The 18,900-nt window shown below is 40.4% G+C and overlaps 1 protein-coding gene across 1 annotated transcript in view; it reads right to left on the reverse strand.

Annotated features, from left to right (window-relative positions):
- The window catches only part of GVQW3 (GVQW motif containing 3), a gene marked incomplete at both ends in the record, with an annotated part of 36,312 nt that overhangs the window by 12,988 nt on the left and 4,424 nt on the right, over positions 1 to 18,900 (reverse strand). The gene's annotated exons all lie outside the window — the stretch shown is intronic.

An 18,900-nucleotide genomic window follows, 5' to 3' on the forward strand; every position in this document is an offset into this window, starting at 1 on the left:
GACAGTCACCATCCTGTGAACTGATATCTGAAACATTTATCCACACATTCATTCTTTCTTTTTCTCCCCCTTGAAGATTTAAGACACATGTATCAATTATGTTCTGTTCTAGTGCCAAAAGGAATACAAAATGGAGTCGATTACAGAGCCTTCCCTTAGGGGAATGGTCATATAGGAGAGAAGACAGGACAGATCCACAGATGAACTGATGCCTGGCCAGTGGCATCCCATGGGAGATGAGACACTGGAATTTGGCAAAAAGAGGACTTGGACCTGGGTGTGGTGGTGCACACCTGAAATCCCAGTACTTGGGAGGATAAGACAGGAGAATTTCAGGTTCAAGGATAGCCTCAGAAATTTAGCAAGGCTCTCAGCAACTTAGTAAGACCCTGTTTCCAAATACAAAAACTAAAATAGGGCTTGGGTGTAGCTCAGAGGTCGAATGCCCCTGGATTCAATGACCAGTAAAACACACACACACACACACACACACACACACACGGATTTGGGCTTCAATCTGAGCTCTGATTTGTATCACTGAGGCACCTCTGGTAGTCACTTTGATCGTCTGAGCTTTAAGTACAAGAATAGGTTAATAATACTTAACTGCACATGGCAGCTGTGAGGCTTATAAGTTATCAGAGTGTAAAATACCCAGTGTAAAGCCTGGCACTGACAAATAAATGTTGCCATATCTAAGTAAGTATCATCAGCAAGATTCTGATAGCATGCTACATGACCATTCATTTATTCAGAGACAAATGATTACTGATCACAGATCCTGTACTATACTCTGTGCTATGCATTAGAGATTCACCTAAGAAGCTCAGTCTAGTCCCTGGATAAGACTGATATCCACTGGCGATTAGCAATGATTTAGGACAGTAACAATGGCAAAGCATTACAGTTGTGCTAACTGGACTCTATTCAGGGTAAATTAAAAGAAGGGAGACCATGTCACTTCTACCTGGGAAAACCAGAATAGATTTGCTGGAAAAGGCAATACTTGAACTAGTTCAGACACATGAGAAGATTTTCATTTGTAGATAAATAAAGAAGGGTATCTCACACATAATGCCATGATTTATTTCTGCTGTGGTTTGTTCCCCAAAAGTTCATGTGTTAGAAGCTTGGTCCCTTGTGTGGTAGTGGTGAGAAGTGGTAGATCCTTTAAGAGGTGAGCCTAATGGATGGTTAGGTCACTGGATCTTTCTTGACATTTGTAGCCTAATATTGTCATATTTTATTTTATGTCTCTTCCATTGGAATGACAAGTCCAAGCTTGTCTTTTCCTCCATTCTGTTACAATATCTAGAACATTACCTGTAGGTATTTCATATATGGTTGTTTGTGTGTGTGTTTCACTAGGGATTGAACTCAGGGACATTCTACCTCTGAGCTATACCCCCAGCTCTATTTTTTTTTTTTTAAACAGGGTTTTACTAAGTTGCAGAGGGACTTGCTAAGTTGCTGATGCTGGCCGTGAACCTGCAATCTTCTGGTCTTAGCCTCTCCAGAACTGCAAATACAAGTAGGCACCACCATGCCCAGCCCATGTGTTTGATACATGAATAAATAAAAGAGCATACTGCAATCAAGAAACTAACACAAACACAGTAACAGTGCCTGGTACACAGTTGACACTGAATTTGGGGGGGGAGGTTTACTAGGGATGGAACCCAGGGACATTCTACCTCTGAACTACAGCACCAAGTCTTTTTTTTTTTTTTTTTTTTTTGGTGGTGGTACTGGGGGTGGAACCCAGAGGCTTTCTACATCCGGGATATACTCCCAGACCTTTTTTATATTTTATTTGGAAACAGGGTCTCACTAAGTTGCTGAGAGCCTCACTAAGTAGCTGAGACTGGTTTCGAACCTGTGCGATCCTCCTGTCTCTGCCTCCCAAGTGCAGGGGATTACAAGCGTGCACCACCATGCCCAGAAGCACCAAGTCTTTTAATTATTTGTTTTAAAATAGGGTCTCAGTAAATTGCTGAGGATCTTGCTAAGTTGCTGAGGCTGGCCTTGAAGCCCCAATTCTCTTGTCTCAGCCTCTCAAAAACTAGGATTGCAGGCATGTGCCAGCACACCAGTTTAATTTTTTAAATAAAATTAACAAATAAGGAGGTAACAGATGTGGCTTCTGAGCTGTACCCTGATAGCAGAGAAGTGTGACAATGTTTTGGGAATGTTGGAGAAAGGATTGGGAGGATTGAATCAGATAACTTTTAGATCCCTTTCAACTTTGAATTTCCAAGAACTTCTCCAGAAGAGATCATCGATTGCCACCCTTCCTAGTCCCCTCACTAGCATCCCTTCTTTCCACTCCATCCTGTCTGGAAGATAGATGTTAAGACTCTCTGACAATCATTTCCTGCCAACGTAAATCACAGACTGATGTGTGATGTGTGATACTTGTTCTCAGGTTTTACCATCCTGCAGGAGGAGATGGCCCCATAAGTTGTGGTGAAAGCCTCAAGGGGAGCCCACCTTTCCACAGGGTGGCAAATAGAGGGGAACTGTTTACCCACCAGCACCTTCCTGGCTCTGCTCCCAGATAACTTCATATCCTCTGGTTCTGGTTCTCCTCCTTAGCTGGATGCACCTCAGTTCACTTGCTGGAGCACTGATGTGTGACTGTTTAACTGTTCCTGCTTCCTGTCCCAGGGATCCTGAGCTTCAGAGACCATGGGAAAGAGACAAGAAAGAGAGCTTTATATAAGGTAAGCCTTGACAGAAATAATAAAGGCAAAAGACAAACTTCCACTTACATAGTACTTAACAATTTACCAAGCCCTGGAGTACTCCTACTCATCCTTCAGGGCACTGCACAAATGTTTCCTCTTTTCACCAAACTTCACCTCTCCTCAGGAAGAACTAATCCTTCTCCCTATACTTGGTAAACCTTCACTGTTGCCTGTATTGCCTTAAAATAAATTTCTTTGTATACACATATGATTTCTTCCATTAAATAATCAGCTCCTTGGGCACAGATCTCAGTGAAACATGTTTCTTTTCTTTTCTTTTCTCTTCTCTTTTCTTTTCTTTTCTTTTCTTCTTGTGTGTGGCTGGCCAAAATTGACCTAACATTTTCCCCATTGTGGGAGTTTTTCTTTTTTGCTGTATCACAAATAATATGACAACAAATAGTTATACATGTATCTTTGTTTATATCTCTATTTTCCTAAGATAGATTCCTAGAAATACAATCTGTAGGCCAACTGATTTAAACTCTTTAAAGGTTGTGATTCAGCCAGCGTGGTGGCGCACGCTTGTAATCCCAGCATTTGGGAGGCTGAGACCGGAGGATCGCGATTCGCAGACAGTCTCAGCTACTTAGTGAGGCCCTCTGCAACTCAGTGAGACCCTGTTTCAAAATAAAGAATAAAAATAGGGCAGAGGGTGTGGCTCAGAGGTCAAATGCCCCTGGGTTCCATCCCCAGACCTGCTAAATAAATAAATAAATAAATAAATAAATAAATGTTGTGATTCTCACTGCCAAATGCTGCAAGAAAGCAAAGCAATTTATAATTTCCCCAGTTAAAGAGTGCCCATCTCACTGTACTCTGACCAACATTATCATTCCATTTGTATTTTTACCAAGTCCAGAGTTCTTTTCACAGTGCTCCTCAAAGTGAGTAATTTTCTCAAACAAACCAAAAAAGGATACAACTGAACTTAAGAGTTGTCTTCTTCCAAGACTTTTGCCTAAGAGAGTATATTTATTTGGACAATGCTTCTGTTTCTTTAAGATTTTCTATCATTTTTATTTGAAAATTGATTGCAAAGCAGGCAAGATATTTTTTTTACTTCTAAATTGCAATACAACTCTGTCTTTGGGGAGTGCCTTTTGATATTTGGCACAGTGAAAAAGTTCCTTGGAACTCATGGTAAATGAAATGAGGAGCTACAGCTGGGTTTGGGGTCAGAACTGAGATTTAATTTTACAGTAATAATTGAGGTCATATTCTTACTTGTAAAGGGGAGTCCCACAGGAGTTCTGAGCAATAGTGGCATCATCAGAATAAGGGCTGAGCTTCCCAGTGCAGCCATTCCAAAGTGGCTACACTCGGGTGGAGGTATGATTCTACCACATGTAGTTAGGGAACTTCTTGTGACCTCTTTACTCCATGTAGAGCAGAGCCCAGGGACAAGTAACAATTTATTTCAGAACTGATCTCTTTCCTTCCTTCTTCATCAAGACCAGTGGCACCTGATGTGACTCCATGACCAAGAGCTTAGAGGGGTGGTTTAGAGGGAGGATGGGACATGGTGTGGCAATGAAAGGAGCCCTCAGACTGTCGCTTTTACCAGCTCTGTCAAGTCTCATTTGTGAAGGAGGATGCTACTTTATGGGATGGTTAGAAGACATGGAGAATATATATATATATATATATATATATATATATATATACACACACACACACACACACACATATACATATATGTGTGTGTATGTACACTGACACACAGGCATAGTAAAGAGCTAACATTCATTAACACTGACTCCATGTCAAGTGCTATGCTTTCTATATACATGGCACACCCATGACTCAGTCACAGCCAATGAGTTTTAGTTATTCTGCTGAGTTTTTGCTTTCCTAATAATACATGACTACTGAGTCTGAACTGTCCACTCACATCCACTTTAAACCTGAAGTTGAAGGCTGGGATCACAGCCATCTTGTAAACAAGATGGAAAGGCCAAAGAAATGTCTCTGGAATTCTTATGCAAGAAAAAACTACCTATTTAAGTCACTCCTGGCTATCATTACTAAAAACTAAAAAACTACAAAAAACAAAAACCTCTCCAATACATGTGCATAAAAAGTGTCCACACATAATAGATGTTTAATAGGCCAGCCATGGTGGTACATACCTATAATCCCAGTACTTGGGAGGCTGAGATAGGAGTATCGCAGGTTTGAGAATACCTTCAGCAACTTAGTGAGTCCTCGGCAACTTAGTGAGACCCTGTTTCAAAATAAAATAAGGATGGAAGTATAGCTCAGAGGTAAAATGTCCTGGCTGCAATACTCTGTACCAAAAAAAATAAAAAAAGATGCTCCAGAAAGGGTAGCTATTTACATTTACAATCACATATAACTTTGCCATCCAGGGAATTCATGATATTAATGATGATCACCCTTATATTTTCAAATTTTTTTTCTATCCCTTTCTCTCTTGACCCACATAACCCTGCAAGGAAGTTAACTTAAAAAAATCAAGACTCGCCAGGCATGGTAGTGCACACTTGTAATCCCCGTGCTTGGGAGGCTGAGGCAGGAGGAGTGCGCAGGTTTGAAGCAGGCCTCGCTGGCTTAAGAGACCCTGTTTCCAAATAAAAATATAAAAATAGGTATCTGGGAGTGTAGCCTGGAGATAGAAGGGTTTCCAGGAGCCCCAGTACCACCAGAAAAAAAAAATCAAGACTCCTTTTCATTACAAAAGAATGTTTAAGAAGCATTTTAGAATGTTTATATGTTGCTGATAGGCGTCTATCCTTCTTTCCTCTTTCTGTCCTTCCATTTTTCCTCCCATGTAACTCTTGGCCTGTTTTTCTCAAGCCGATCTCTTAGCCTTCTCCTGCTCTGTTCTATAACAGAGGGAGGTTTATCCATGATACATTCAGGCTTCAAATCCAGGCTCCAAAACATCTAACTTCCAGCTGAGTTTGGCCAAAGGGAGGTACTAACAGGAGTCTGACAGGGAGAGGGGAAGAAGCCAGATGTTTCTTCTCTTCCCATCTGACTTGGGCGGCTCTCTGACAGGATGCTAGGTTGGAGCTCCTGATCAGTGGCATGGCGTCTGGGCCCTTGGGCCTCTGCCTACTTTACCTCTTGAATATCCCTTATTCCCTATTCCATCACCTGTGAAACCAGTCCATCTCACTAAAGGCCCTATATTCTAAGTGCTTCAAATGCCTTCTTTTTCCTCAGTTAGACCTTAGTTATCCCAGTTGGGCCATCATACTTGTGCAGGCCACCTACCCTGGGCCAGGCTCTATGAAAGATGCACCAGGCAAGAGGCACTCCCCATCTAAGGAGAGAAGTGAAAAGCTCTGAGCTTTCACTTCTCTCTGAGCTTTTCACTTCTCTAAACCTAGCAGAGCTCAACAGGTAAGTCCTACTGTGGCCTAGGCATCCTCCTTCCACCTGAGGCAGGCCAAAGACAGTGTGCATTGTATGTCCTCTTAACTGCCCACTTCACCAGAGAGCTTGGAGATGTTTCTGGATGGTAAAGGAAATGCCTGTTGACCTCCACATCTTCCCAACTAATGCTCCTACCAGAGTCGCTCTGGTTAAGGAGAGCCTAACTTCATCTGCTTGCTTTATACTCCTTCCACTTCTCCCTCAAACAGGAGGAGAAATATTTTTCAGAATATTTGCTTCAGCAAAATGCTAGTAAAAAAAAAAAAAATGTCCATAAAGAGCTGGACATGGTGGCATGTAGTTGTAATCCCAGTACTTGAGAGGCTGAGAAAAAAGGATTGCAGGATCAAAGCCAGCCTTAACAAATTGGCAAGACCCTGTTTCGAAGTTTTAAAAAGGACTGGGGGTATCTATAGGACATAGAATGGCCCTGGGTTCAATTTCTACTACCAAACAAATATATAATAATTCATACAGGCCAACAATAGAAAAGGCCAAAAGGATTGTGTTACTTTTTTTTTTTTTTTTGGTACTGGGGTTCCTGGAAACCCTTCTCCCTCTGGGTTACACTCCCAGACCTATTTTTATATTTTTATTTGGAAACAGGGTCTCTTAAGCCAGCGAGGCTGGCTCCGAACCAGCGCAATCCTCCTGTCTCTGCCTCCCAAGCGCGGGGATTACAAGCATGTGCCACCACGCCCGGCAGGCTTGTGTTACTTTTAAGTGTCTGGATATGTTGCCTGAGATTTTGGATGGACTGAACACAAAACTTCTTTACGTTTTGTGGCTTAGAAATTTAGACAAACTTTCTGAGCTTCAGTTTTCTTATCTACAAAATGAAGATATGATGGCTAATTTTATGTGTCCACTTAACTGGGCTACAGAGTACACAGTGAGTTGGTACAACGTTATTTCTAGGTGCATCTGTAAGGACGTTTCTAGAAGAGATCAGCATTTGAATTAGGAGACCAAGAAAAGCAGATGGGCCTCACTATGGGGGCATTGTCTAAATCTTTGAGAGTCTATATGGGACAAAATGGTGAAGGAAGGGTAAATTTGTTCTTTTTTCTGGAGCTGTACATCCATCTTCTCCTGTCCTCATACACTAGTACTCTTGGTTCTCAGGCCTTTAGTCTTGGACTGGTGTACATCAGCTTTCATGGGCTTCAGCCTAAAGGTGGTTAATTGTGTGACTTCTCAGCTTCCAAAATTATCTCTCTTACCCAGGAGCATTCTGCCTCTGAGCTACAACTCCAGCCCTTGTGATTTTTTGAGATAGGATCTCACTAAGTTGCTGAGACTGGCCTTGAACATGTGATCCTTCTGTCAGCATCCCAAATAGTGGGATTACAGGAGTGTGCCGCTGAGTCTGGCTGCTTTTTTTTTTAATGATTAAAATATTCTAAAATTAGATATTTTTTATATTTTCACAATTTTGTGAATATACACAAAACTATTGACTTGTACATTTTTGAAGGGTGACTTTATTTCAATAAAAAAGTAGAAAGAAAATAGGCAAAGAAACTGATACACAGGTTTGTAAATCTAAATAAATAATGGCTGTTCAAACATCAAATTTGAGGGTAGGTTGGTAAATGAATAAAAGTAGGTTAGAGCTGAAATACTAAAACCCAAACTGCTTAAGAGATAGAAGGGGATGTAGATCAAAATTAAAGAATTTGAAGGTTTCTGAAACCTTCACAATGAACACTTAACAATGGTACTATGCATATTATATAATGGAGAATGCCCACTGAAAGAATAATACTAGAATAACCTCCAAGTTACTGAGAATAAAGGGAGTAAGAAAACAACCAAATCAATAGAAGGCAGGGTATGAACAAAAGAAGAGAAAACAGATGGCAAATAGACAAAAACAAAACGAGGGAAGAAATATCCCCATGACATCATAATAAGAAGAATTATAAACTGGGCATGGTGATGCACACTTGTAATCCCAGTACTTGGGAGGCTGAGACAGGAGGATTGCAGGTTCAAGTACAGCTTAAGCAAATAGTGAAACTCTCATCAATCTAGTGAGACTTTGTTTCAAAACAAAAATTTTAAAAATAGGGCTGGGGTGTAGCTTAGAGGTAGAATGCCTCTGGGTTCAATCCCCAGTGCTACAAAACTTGCCTAAGAAAAAACAAAAATTTTCCGACTATATTTTTTAAAAATATGCCATATGTTGATTACAAGAATACATTTGCAAAAGACAAAACATGGAAATATATAAATGATGATGTAAGTGAGTCATGAGGGTTGTAATCCCAGAGTAGATAATTCCATTGTAATGGATTTATCTGGGTAGTGGCTTAGGCTGGTAGGTGTGGCTGAGAAAGTGGGTCCCTGGGAGTGCAGCCTTGAGGATTATATATGGTTCTTCCTCCCCTTTTTCTTGCTATTGCTTTCAGCTTCCTTGATGTGAGGAGCACCGCTCCTCTCTCTGCTTCCCATCTCTATGCCCTGAACTCAGCGGTCCCAGGCCTCACATGGATTGAACCCCTATATTGCCAAGAAAAATCATAAGCTAATAAATCTTCCTTCCCCCAAGTTACACGGTTAAGTCTTTAAATTATAGCTGTGAGAATGCTGACTAATATGTAGCTTGTGAGATGCAGAACCATAATTCACCTAAGCAGTTTGGTTCGAGTCCACATCTTCAATGCACTATACATTTCCTCTTTCCACCTTACAAAATGATACCCGTGTTCCAACCATAACCCCTAACTTTATTAATCCCCTATACTCATACTTTCTCACCTGTGGCCAAGATGTAGAAATAGGGAAGATTTACCTTCCTCTTGAAGCAGATGAAACCTGAACAGAATACTAAAAAAAAAAAAAAAAAAAAAATAGTTTTAAAGCTGGGCATGGTGATGCAAGCTTGCAATCCCAGCATTTGGGAGGCTGAGACAGGAGGATCCTGCAGGTTCGAAGCCAGCCCCAGCTACTTAGTGAGGCTCTCAGCAACTTAGTGAGACCCTGTTTCCAAATAAAGTATAAAATAGGTCTGGGAGTATAGCCCAGAGGTAGAAAGCCCCTGGGTTCCATCCCCAGTACCACACACAAAAAAAAATTTGAGATGAAAAATAAACAAAATTGAATAAAAATATAAATTTCAGAATAAAAAAGAAACAAAGCAATAGAAACTATACAAAATGAGAGAAAAGGGAAACAAAATTGAGCAGAACATCAGTTAGCTGTGGGACTTCAAGTGGTACAATAATATGTGTAATTGGAATCCCTCAGAAGAGGGTGGCGGGAATAATTTTGAAGAAATAATGAACTAGGCACATACATGTAACTGCAGTATTTAAGAGGTTGAGACAGGAGGACTCAGAAACTTGGTAAGACCCTGTTTCAAAATAGGAAATAAAATAGGACTGGGATAACTTAGAGGTAGAACACACCTGGGTTCAAAAGAAAGAAAGAGAACAAATGGGAGAAAGAGAGAGAAAGAAACAAGGAAAGAAGGAAGGAAGGAAGGAAAGAGAAAGGAAGGAAGGAAGGAAGGAAGGAAGGAAGGAAGGAAGGAAGGAAGGAAGAAAGGAAGGCACGACAAGAAATTTTCCCAATTTGATGAAAACTTTAGGCCTACAAATCCAAGAAACACAATTCCAACTACAAGGAATATTAAGAAAACGATTCCAGGACATATCACAGCCAAATTGCTTAAAGTCAGTGAATGCTGACTTTATTATTTTCACTTTACAGCCTGAATATTTACTGAACAAATACTACTAAAACAGCTAAAATATATTAGCATCAGCAAAACTCAAATTGTTACAAAAGCCTGCAATTTGAGCAGTACTGCAACAGCAACTCTACATAAATGCCACAGAGGCAGAATACTGTCTTCTTGCTCTGTGCAGCTGATACACATATTCTAACAAAGGAGTGGGTGGAGGGAAAGCACAAGAAACTCAGGCCAACCGGGTGGGAGAAGAGAATGAAAAAAATGTAGCACAGCACGTGCATCATCGGTGTTTAAGTCAGAAGTGGGATAGCTCAGCACAAGGCCTGCCCTGCCAAAGGAAGAGATGAGAGACATAAAAGTTAAGGTGGCCTTTCAGACTGCCTGACACAGCATTCCACGAGTAGATAGTATTATGTGATTTCATTATTTTTTATTCATTTCATTGGGAGCAAGGACAAATATGTAAAATCTACCCCTTGCTTGGCAAAACTGCTAAAAAATGAGTGTGTTGCCTTTTAGCATCGTTATTATTATTTTGTAAATACGCTTTTCCAATTTAATTGTTGGAAAAGGTATCCTTTTTCATACTCCTATCGGATGCCAGTATTCGGGGATACTGGCATCCCCGGGCATTTGTTTTTAAAAAGTGGTCCCCTTCCTCCCCATATCTGGTCAAACAAAAAGAATCCAAAGAGACACCTCAAAGTGCTTGTAAAATTATTGCTTTTCTAAGTCAGGCAGGTGAGGCTTTGGAAAGGAAGAGGTCTGGTAAGGAAATCACAATTTCGCGATTGCTCCAGAAGTGCTAGCTGAGGAGACAATAGTCTCTCATACTACGGGTAGCATTCACTCAGCCTACAACAGTGAGGAAGAAAGCCACATTGACGATTCAAGACCAAGTGAATCCAGTCTAGAGAAGAATATTTTGGGGAAACAATACTAACATCTTCTTAGAAAATGCAAATAAAAAATAACTCCAGCTGGGCGTGGTGGCACACGCTTGTAATCCCAGCATTTGGGAAGCTGAGATTGGAGGATAGAGGTTCCTGGACAGCCTCAGCTACTTAGTGAGGCCTTTTGCAACTCAATGAGACCCGGTTTCGAAATAAAGAATAAAAAACAGGGCAGGGGTATAGCTTGGAGGTCGAATGCCCTTGGGTTCCATCCCAAGACCCCCCCCCAAAGAAAACCCCCCCAAAACAAAAACTCCATTAAAGCTATCTCAAAAAGGAGCATGTTGAAAGTCCAAAATAGAGCCAGGTGTAGTGGTGCACGGTTGTAATCCCAGTACTTGGGAGGCTAAGATAGGAGGATTGCAAGTTTGAGGACAGTCTCAGCAAATTGTGAACCTCTTATTAACCTAGCAAGTCCCTGTTTCAAAACAAAAATGAATTAGGGTTGGGTGGGTGTAGAATGCCCCTAGATTCAATCCTCAGTCATACACACACATACATCCACATCCACAATAGCACCATTCATTAGTATCTGGGGTCCTGTGGCAGCATCTCAGTACTTACCAAAAGGAAAAAGTGAGTTTCATTAGGGCGTGGTGGCAAACGCTTTTAATCCCAGTACTTGGGAGGCTGAGACATGAGGATCGCACGTTTGAGGCCAGCCTCAGCTAGTAGTGAGGCCCTCCAAAACCTAGTGAGATCCTGTTTCAGAATAAAGAATAAACGCCGGGCGTGGTGAAGCAGCTTGTAATCCCAGTGCTTGGGAGGCTGAGACAGGAGGATCCCACAGGTTCGAAGCCAGCCTCAGCTACTTAGTGAGGCTCTCAGCAACTTAGTGAGACCCTGTTTCCAAATATAAAATAGGTCTAGGAGTATAGCCCGGAGGTAGAAAGCCCCTGGGTTTCACTCCCAGTAGCACCAAAAATAAAAAAATAAAAATAAAGAATAAAAAATAGGGCTGGGGGTATAGCTCAGAGGGAGAATGCCCCTGGGTTTAATTCTCAGTACCACACACACAAAAAAGTGAGTTTCAAACTACTTCTATACATCAAAAGAGTACATGGATAAAATATAGAGATATACTCTTGGTGAACATAAAACTACTAGACTTGTTACATCTAAATGAAAAAAAAATAAGTATGGGGGACTCTCAACCTCCGTAAGAAGCAGTTGGGAGCTGTGTGAGTGAGAAGGCAGGAGGGGGCAGTGGTGTGAGTGTGGCAAAATAATAGAAAATTTGGTCAGCGTTTGCCAGGAGCTGTGGAGGGGGGATGGGAGGTGGGGAAATGGAGTGACTGCCTAAGGGGTATGAGGTTTCCTGATGAAAGCATTCTGGAATTACATAGTAGTGGTGGCTATGCAACATTGTGAATATACTAAATGCCAATGAAATGCACACTGCAAAACTTAAAATGGAGCCCGGTGTGGTGGCGCACGCTTGTAAACCCAGCATTCGGGAGGCTGAGACTGGAGGATCGCGGTTCACAGCCTCAGCTACTTAGTGAGGCCCTCCGCAACTTAGTGAGACCCTGACTCAAAATAAAGAATAAAAAATAGGGCAGGGGGTGTAGCTCGGAGGTGGAATGCCCCTGGGTTCCATCCCCAGACCCGCAAAAACAGAAAACAAAAAACAAAAAAACTGTTAAAATGGTAAATTTTATTATGTGAATTGTACCACAATACAAAAGGTAATTACTATAAGTCCTTCTTTTATTCATCTATCAAAAATTTATTGAGCAATTTCAGGCAAGACTAATCCTAGATGCCAGGAAAGCAGAGAGGAGTACGATGTGGTTGGCTTTTGAAGCAATGGCTAGTAGGGGAGAAACACACATCCTGCAAACGATTAAGTGCTATGGTTTCTTTGACATAAGAGTGTGCAATTGTGCACTGGGGTGACTGCTCTACCAGTAGGTACGACAGGAAGGAAGAACCATGGCAGGGCTGAGAACTGTGTGCAGAGTAGGAGCTTGCCAGGTGTTTGGCAGCAGGGAAGCATTCCAGAGAGAGGGCGTGGCTGAGCAAACTGAAAAAAATTGGTGTCCAGCAAAACCCAAACCAAATAGCACATGTGCGAATGTAGGGATGGGCTTCAGAACAGTGGGGTGAAAATTAGGTGACCACTCCTGTCCACCTGCAGTAGGTGACGGTAAGAAATGTCAGAAGTGATGTGGGCCTGCCTGGATGTGAGGTTCAAAGAAAGTATAATTCCAGGGGCCTGCTTGGTGGGTGGCACTCACTTGACAAGGTGAATAGGCGGGACGGTCTGCTCTTGGGAGACACCACACTAGAATAGAATGTACAACCCACTAACACTACTCCCACACTTATACATTTTATGTATCCTAGTACTTTTAACGACTTTTTCTTTTCTTTTTTCACTTGAAACCGACTCTTTTCCTTGGGCTTCCTCTGTTTTCCTGTTTGATATATATGTAACTATGGAAATGTCATGGCACAATATTCTGGCATTTACAAGTGAAGTGTAAAGAATTTTCAGAATATGGAGAAATACAAGATCAGGGTACAGGGATAAATGCCCTAATTATGTGATAGCATTCATGACTTCAGACACTGTGTCATAAATAAAAACACACTCAGAAATCTGAGACCACTCGGAGGAGATAGTTGAGAGCTTTATTAAGATTTATGGTCCCAGATTTTTTTTTAATGTATGAGAAATATTAAGAAACACATACATAACACACTACTTGGGAAGAACATCTGGAAAAAAACGAATGATAGAATGCCAGCACTTACTTATGAATACATACCTCTGGACCAAGAACCAGATCCGGACACTTTGGGGAAATTTGGAAAAACCCTCTGCACTATGTTGTATACTATAAATATGCTCCTTGAAAATTGTATGGAAGTCAATTATTGGTAAATCATTTGTTAAGTGCAAGATGAGCACTATTTTAAAGATATCTTAAGAATGAATATTTCAGTAAAGGAAATTATTACCAATGGTATAACAGAAAAAAAAAAAAACAACACTGGACTGAGTGAGATTTTAGGTCCTCCATTATTATCCTGGCTCTGCCACCAACTAGACGTGTGATTCAAGAAAAGTCACTCAACCTCCCTGAGCCAATTTTCTCATCCAATCAGGATCTTAATTCTGATTTTTCACTTACTGGGTTCTTAAAGCAAGGTATAGAGTTACTGGCATACAGCCTAATGTCCCATTTCTTCTGAGAGTAATATTCTAAACCAAAGCCTGGTAAACAGAGTTTAGGCCCTTCTTTATCTTTTTATATTTTTTGGTGCTGGGGATTTGAACCCAGAGGCATTCCACCTCTGAGCTATACCCCTGGCCCCTTTTATATTTTTTATTTTGAAACAGGTTCTAAGTTGCTGAAGATCTTGCTAAGTTGCCGAGTCTGGCCTCAAAACGCAGTCCTCTTGTTTCAGCCTCCCAACTACTGGGATTACAGGTGTGCACCACCACACCCAGCTTCAGCTCGGGGCCCTTCTATGTAAGAGGAGCTAGGGAGCACACCCAACAGACCAGTTACCATTGTGCTGTGCACCTTGCTTCCTCATACCCCACTTTCTCATTTCCATAGTCACTCCGAGGGTGTTCCATTCCAAATTCTTTACAAAAGCGTGTTTCTTTCTATCCCAATTCTTTACAAAATCTTGTTTCTTAGAGGGGCACTCTGGGAAAGACTGACTGCCTGTGGTAGGAGCTCATTTTTGGTTCTTATTTCTACTTCTGGCCCTTCTTCCTTATCCCACAGGGCTGGGCACTGGCTCAGGGCAAGGGCTGTGCCTTCTGTGCCTACTATAGGCCTAGGTCTTAAGAAGCAATTCAGCAAATGACTGCTCACTGGATATTGTTGAAGGAGGAAGTGAAAGCACAGAGCTGGGTCTGATGGAAGACTTGGATACTAGGGGTGAACTTCTGGCTGCTTTATAAAACATTTCTGAACTTTCCACATTTTCTAGTATGAGCAAAAATATCAACAAACCACAAGTGTTAAACCTTCCTTTTCCTGGCTTTTTGTCAATGCCCTGGTCTGCCATAAATAATGCAGTAGCCAGTCTCTTTCGAATACTGCAAACTTTGCTCAGTTCTCCAGTGTCTGGCACAGGACATAGGGCACACAGATTGTAAGGAAACGAGACATTAAATTCGAGTTTGTTTTGTTTAAAAAGCAATGAGGGGCCAGGATGTAGCTCAGTGGCAAAGTGCCTGCTTTGCAGGTGTGGTGCTCTTGAGTTCGATCCCCACTTCCAAAAGAGACAAAATGAAAAAAGAAAAGCAATGATACTGTGTGTTTGTCTTTGTGGACCTAACACTTGCTATCCAGCCTCACTCAATGACTCTTGCCAACTGGCTCCCCAAAAGGCCATTTTTAACAGCATTTAGGCACCACCTAGATTAATCTGCCATACAGAAAGTACAAAATACAATGGTAAAAATCTGTCTTCTTAAGAAAAAACAGGCCAGGCGTGGTGGCGCATGTTTGTAATCCCCGCGCTTGGGAGGCTGAGACAGGAGGATCGCACGGGTTCGAAGCCAGCCTCAGCTACTTAGTGAGGCTTTCAGCAACTTGGTGAGACCCTGTTTCCAATAAAATATAAAATAGGTCTGGGAGTATAGTCTGGAGGTAGAAAGCCTCTGGGTTCCACCCCCAGTACCACCAAGAAAAAAAAGGTTCGGGTCTTATAAAATAGCAGGAAATAGAGGCAACAATTGGTCAGGCCTTCTGCTGTTGCTATACCATTTTGTTGAGTAATCTGGGAGCTATCGGGAAGACTAAAGAAACAGAGAAAATTACAATTTATAGAACACTTGCTACATGACAGGTCTTGTGCTGTGCACCTCAGTATTTAGCCTCACATCTAATAATTACTACTCAATATACTATGTCCTGACTCATTTATCTTGTTGCTTGTCTGTCTTGCTCACTTAAACGTATGCTCATGTGGAGGAATATATTTTGTCTTCCTTATCATTATATCCTATGTCTGAACAGTGTCAAAACATATATAAGTACTAAATATTTAATGAATGAAAAAAATGAACAACTACATGAGGTGGCATTATTTTCTCTTGTAGATGAGTAAACTGAGGCATTCAGAGGGTACAAGCATCACTTTTTGTTTTTTTCCTACAAACCAAGGGACTCTCACTTAGATCTTGAAGAACTCATCTAGACTGACGAATATGTAATCTATGTATTTACTTTGTGTGATCATTTGAAGGCTTGAAACTTCACCAAGAGGCTATATTTAACTTTTTGTGTGTATGTGTGGTACAGGGGATTGAACCACAGGAGTTCTACCTCTGAGCCAAAACCCTAGCTCTATTTTATTTTTTAGTTTGAAACAGGGTCTCACTAGGTTGCTAAGGGTCTTGCTATGTTGTCAAGGCTGTCTTCAAACACGCAAACCTCCTGTCTCAGTCTCCCAAGTACTAGGATTATAAGCATACATCACCAGGCCTGGCTATATTTAACACTTTAATAATAATCATTTTACTAGAGCAATTAAGTATGCATTTTTCCAACATAATAATAGGCATTAGCTACATAATTTCTCACTCTAAAATCCCACAATATGATTATTCTTCAGACATAAACAGCACAGTAATTCTGAACATCAACAACAACAAAAAAATTGCAAACCTTAAGACTTTTGTAAGTCATGTTAAGATTATTTTCAATGTAGAATGTAAATACTCCAGTGGATATCCATGTTGCTTGAGTGTTCCAGTATAGAAGGAGGTAGACTTGGCACATCCAAAGCTATTCCTATACTTAAGAAATTATATGAAAAGCTCAAGAATTCTTCAGAGAACAAGCTACGATAAAACTCATCTTAAGATTCATTTTTAAAGAGAATGTGCAAATGAAATCTGAAAGATGTTAATTTTCCCCAGGAGAAAATTTCATATCCGTTTTCATTTGTCAGGATAGACTTGATTCATAAGTGCTCTTTTACCTACTGAGGACCACGTAACAGGAGTGTATCACTCATGCTGTCTTCTGATCACAACTTGCCCTTCTGCCTCAAACCAACACAGTATTATACAGTCCTCATGGTTTCCCAGCCAGTTCATTGATCAAACAAGTGATGCAGCCTCAATCCCTCCACTGTCAACTTTTGAGGCTACTGTGTTTTTCCTGAAAATTAAATTAACAATAGTTTGGGAAAATATTCTTTAGAAGCATTAAAAACCAGCAAAATGTTTAAAACACCCATAATTCACTCAGAGTCAGCATATCCTTTCTAGTCATTTAAAAAAAAATCTGGATTTGCAAATACAATTTTGTACCACTTTTCAACTAAACATTATAAGCACTTTTGCCATGCTGTTAAAATACTCTTCATAAATGTTTACTATGACTGTATACTAGTCTATTGTACAGTTATACTGTAATTTATTTAACCAATTTTCTACAATTGCACTTTTAGATTATTAAGCATTAATTTTGTCTACATTTTAGACTATTTCTTTAGGACAGATTCCCAGAAGTGGAATTAGAGGATCAGAGGATATAAACATTTTTAAAGCTCCTAAAAGATACTGCCAAATTAATTTTCAAAAAGTTGCTGCCAATTTACACTTCAATGTTGCCAGTATGTTGTTGTTTTTTTTTTTTTTTACCAATATAGTCTGTAAGAATAAAATTTAAGTGGAACCTACAGTCTTCAAATTGTTAATGCAGTTGGAGAAGCATAATGACCACAGCACAAAGGAAGGTGGCAACGGTCACACCGATTCCAGGTATACAGTCAACAATGAGTTAGTAAGAGCACATGGAACAGAAGTTTTACAAGTGAAGAATAATACAATTAGATTTCAGAGTGTCAAATCTAAGGCCTGCATCTGTTTTGTCCACTGCTGTATACCAACACAAACAGCAATACCTGGCACATACAGCCACTCAATAAACATATGTTGAGTGAATTAACATAGAATCTTCTTTCACATGGTTTTAGCCACATAGGCTTTAGTCACTCCTGGGTCAAGGGAAGCATGTCTGGCTGATCACTCTTATAAAGGTCTCCTCAATCCTGAGACTCTACTAAACTTTGGAAAATTAGTTTAAATGAAGGTGACACAATAAAGTTCTCATTATGAGAAAAACAAATATACTCACCTAAAGGGACTTGCCTTGACACCAGTTATAAGACACAAATATATGTTATTTTTTTTGCAAGCATGCAAGAAATATTTGTGAGTTTTGCCACCTCCATAGTACATACTTTAATAGATGGTCACATACAGTTATTTGAATGCTGCCCATGGTGAAGTCATTTTTGGAACTATCTTTCATTCATTTTACTACTGCTGATTGCAACCTGGCTCCATTTAAGGTATTGCTATAATAGGTTTTGAGATAGTACATGAGAATAATATGGTGGAAGTTTGTATCATTTTAAGTAAAAAAAAGCACAAAATTCATTTTGTGAACAAGAATATGGTCAAGGTGAAAGAGCCAATCTTTGGCTCTGGTTCACTCTACTGGCTTCATAAAGATTCTGTAATTCCTACATAGTAAACTGCCAGGCACTGACAGATAAGCTAGGCATTAACAATGTTACTGATGGAAAACAATCATCTCTCATTTTCATATACACACTTTAGGTGTAGGCCAACTATTTGCCCATGGGTCCAATCTGGCCCACTACTTGTTTTCCTATGGTCCATAAGCTAAGCATGTTGTTTTTACATGTTTAAATGTTCAGGGGGATAAGTCAAAATGATATTTTGAGAAATGATAAAAAAAACTTAATTTCCAGTATCCATTTATAAAGTTTTACTGGAACACAGCCACACCAATTTGTTTCTGTATTAGCTATGTCTGCTTTTGCACTAAAATGTTGAGTAGCTGCAACAGAGACCATATGGTCCACAAAGCCTACACCGTTTCCTTTAAGGAAGTCTGCTGACCCCTGCTAGACCCAAATTAGTCTCCAGAGGTATTGAAGCTCCCCTCTAGATTATTTCTGGATAGTAATACTGAAAGAAGGGTGATGCAACTTTAATAGTATTTGCAAGGATCTGATAAGGCAGTGACTACAGAATATAAATAACATGAGGGCTGCCTCAGTTAGGATACAAAAGTCTGGCAAA

The sequence above is a fragment of the Muscardinus avellanarius genome (genome assembly GCF_963383645.1).
Source record: "Muscardinus avellanarius genome assembly, chromosome: 1".
Classification (NCBI taxonomy): Eukaryota; Metazoa; Chordata; class Mammalia; order Rodentia; family Gliridae; genus Muscardinus; species Muscardinus avellanarius.